The sequence below is a fragment of the Neopelma chrysocephalum genome, unplaced genomic scaffold (assembly GCF_003984885.1).
Source record: "Neopelma chrysocephalum unplaced genomic scaffold, ASM398488v2 Primary Assembly neopelma1_187461, whole genome shotgun sequence".
NCBI classification, from domain to species: domain Eukaryota; kingdom Metazoa; phylum Chordata; class Aves; order Passeriformes; family Pipridae; genus Neopelma; species Neopelma chrysocephalum.
This window is the reverse complement of record NW_020939147.1, coordinates 1-2863: the sequence shown is the minus strand read 5'-3', so window position 1 is coordinate 2863 and position 2863 is coordinate 1. Positions and strand designations below refer to the sequence as shown.

Below are 2863 nucleotides of genomic sequence, written 5' to 3'. Positions count from 1 at the left end.
TTGCTGGAATTATGGGAATACGGTGCTGGCATTCCAAAGGATCCCATTTGAGAGCTGAGGGAGCCTCTTTGCTAAAATATTGTCAGTAAATTAAGGGATAAACTGGTGATAATTCCCCTTCCAGAGGCATCCTGGCTTTCCCACGGAGCATCCACAGGGGTCCTGTGGCTCCAACCCTGCAGGACACACCAGGAGTGCCAGGATTTCCATGGGAAGACAGGAACCACTTCCTCTGCCCACTTCCTCTAGCAATCCTTTGATTTCCCCCATTTTTCTCTCCTGGTGGGATTTTTAGGAGCATTTCTGGAGCTTGGACAAGACAGAAAACAAGATCCCTCCTCAGCTGATCCTCCAGATCTGGGACAACGACAAGTTCTCCTTCGATGACTATTTGGGTGAGCTGGGGGAGGGTTTTTGGCTCCGTCCCTTCCCGGGGCAGCAGGAAGGGAAAAATTCCTGGAAAATGGTGCCTGGAAAAGCTGGGGCTGCCCCTGGATCCCTGGAAGTGTCCAAGGCTGGGTTGGACAGGGCTTGGAGCAACCTGGGCTGGTGGGAGGTGTCCCTGCCCATGGCAGGGGTGGAACTGGGTGGGATTTAAGGTCCCTTCCCACTCAAACCATTCCAGGATTCTGGAGCCAGGCTGGGAGAGCTGGGGGGGTTCCCCTGGAGGAGAGAAGGCTCCAGGGAGAGCTGAGAGCCCCTTGCAGGGCCTGAAGGGGCTCCAGGAGAGCTGGAGAGGGACTGGGGACAAGGGAGGGAGGGACAGGACACAGGGAATGGCTTCCCACTGGAAAAGGGGAGATTTGGGTGGGATATTGGGAAGGAATTCTCCCCTGTGAGGGTGGGGAGGGGCTGGGATGGAATTCCCAGAGAAGCTGTGGCTGCCCCTGGATCCCTGGAAGTGTCCAAGGCCAGGTTGGAGCAATCTGGGATAGTGGAGGTTGTGGTTTGGAGCTGGGGGGGTCTGGGTGACCCAAACTCCCCGAGATCAGGAAGGTGCCACAAGGAAAGAACCCTCAGGGAAAAAGGCCACGTTTCAAGGACTTTTACACTGAGCTGTCCCCACCTGTGCCATTCCTCCTTCCAGGCTCCATCCAGATGGATCTCAACAGGATGCCCAAACCCGCCAAGACGGCCGAGAAGTGCTCCCTGGAGCTGGTGGACGACGCCCTGTCCTCCAACCACTTCGTGTCCCTCTTCGAGCAGAAAACTGTCAAGGGCTGGTGGCCCTGTGGGGCTGAGCAGGACCACAAGAGGATCCTGGCGGTGAGGAGCCCACTCCATGTCTTCCCATGGGATTCACTCCCAATCCCCCGGATCCCTGGAGGCATCCAAGGCCTGGTTGGCCTCCTGTAGGAGGAATGTTGGCTCTGGAATGTTTGTGATCCTGGTTTTCCCTGCGGGCTGGGAGGGGAAAAGGGTTGTTTTGGGGGGGAAAAAGGGTTATTTTGGGGGGAAAACTCCACGTTTGGGGGGTTCACCTGCTCTCTGTGCTCCACTGGCACCCGGAGAAATTGTGGAATCTCGTCCCTGGAAGTGTCCCAGGCCTGGTTGGATGGGGCTGGGAGCAGCCTGGGCTGGTGGGAGGTGGCAGAGGGTGGGATTCCACATCTGCATGGTCTGGGATGGGGTGATCCTTCAGGTCCTTCCCCCCCCAAACCATTCCAGGATTCCTTGGAAGCTTTGAGGAGGGAGGTGTCCGGGCCGAGCACCCGCAGGATGTCACAAAATGAAGTTTGGGGCTGTGAATTTTCCCCTCTGTGGTCAGCTGGATGTTTTCCAGCACTGTGGAAACTCCTCAGGAGGAATCCCTTGGTTTGTGGGGTTTTTTTTGGCTGTGGATTTAGGAATGTGCCACCCAATGTGACTCTGGGTCACACCTATTCCCGATGATCTCGCGTCACGGGGAGCACCAGGGAAAGGCTCCAGGTGTCCCAGTGACACGTGGAAACGTGTCCTGTCCAAGGGTTTGATGGTGCTTCCATCCAGGTAAAGGAATCCAGGCTGTGAATGGGGTCATTCCACAAAAGAACCCCAAACCCTGAGGTGGGTTCAGGGAAATCAGGAATCAGGGAATGAGGAAAAGCTGGACTCAGTGCCATGGTCTGGTTGGCAAGGTGGTGGTCGGTCACAGGTTGGACTCGGTGATCCTGGAGGTCTTTTCCAACCTCAGTGATTCCGTAGTTTCCCAAACTTGGGCGTCAGTGACATTTGGGATCTCCTGGAGGATCCCCAGTGTCCCGTCGAGGGATCTCTGGACTCTCCCTGGTTTCCTCGTGGTCCTCGTGGGTGGCTTTGCTCCAAGTGGATTTTCTTCCCCCATTTCTCACCCCTCCCCTCTTTTTTTGGGGTTCTGAGTGTGTTTTGTTCGTGTTCCCCCCAGGGCAAACTGGAGATGACCCTGGAGATCGTGGCTGAGCAGGAGCACGAGGAACGCCCGGCTGGGATGGGGAGGGATGAGCCCAACATGAATCCCAGGCTGGAGGAGCCCAAGTGAGCACATCCCGAGGGGAAAATCAAGCCCCCAGGGCACGGAGAGCTCGGGGAGCAAACGGGAATTCGGGGGGCCCAGTTGGAGGGGACTGGGCTGAGCGGTGGGATTGTACTGGGATGGGGTCTGTCCTCGACTGGAGTGGGAAGGGAGACAGTCCAGGGAATGGGAGACTGGTCTGGAGCACCAGGGAGGGCTTGGTGGGACATTCCCAGAGGGATGGATGGTCTAGGACAGTCCAGGAGGGTCAGGAGGGTGATCTGGACCACCAAGAGGGACATTGGTGGAGAGATGGAGGAGCTGGGACAGTTCAGGAGGGATGGGAACCAGTTTTGGACCACCAGGGAGGATATTGGTGGGACATTCCCAGAG

The 2863-nt window shown here is 57.0% G+C and overlaps 1 long non-coding RNA gene across 1 annotated transcript; it reads left to right on the top strand.

Moving 5' to 3' along the window:
* The first annotated feature begins 293 nt into the window (after positions 1-293).
* On the top strand, positions 294-2433 carry LOC113963038. Its single transcript, XR_003532623.1, has 3 exons — positions 294-395; positions 1088-1266; positions 2384-2433. It is a non-coding gene; the product is annotated as an uncharacterized LOC113963038 (long non-coding RNA).
* Positions 2434-2863: the final 430 nt, after the last annotated feature.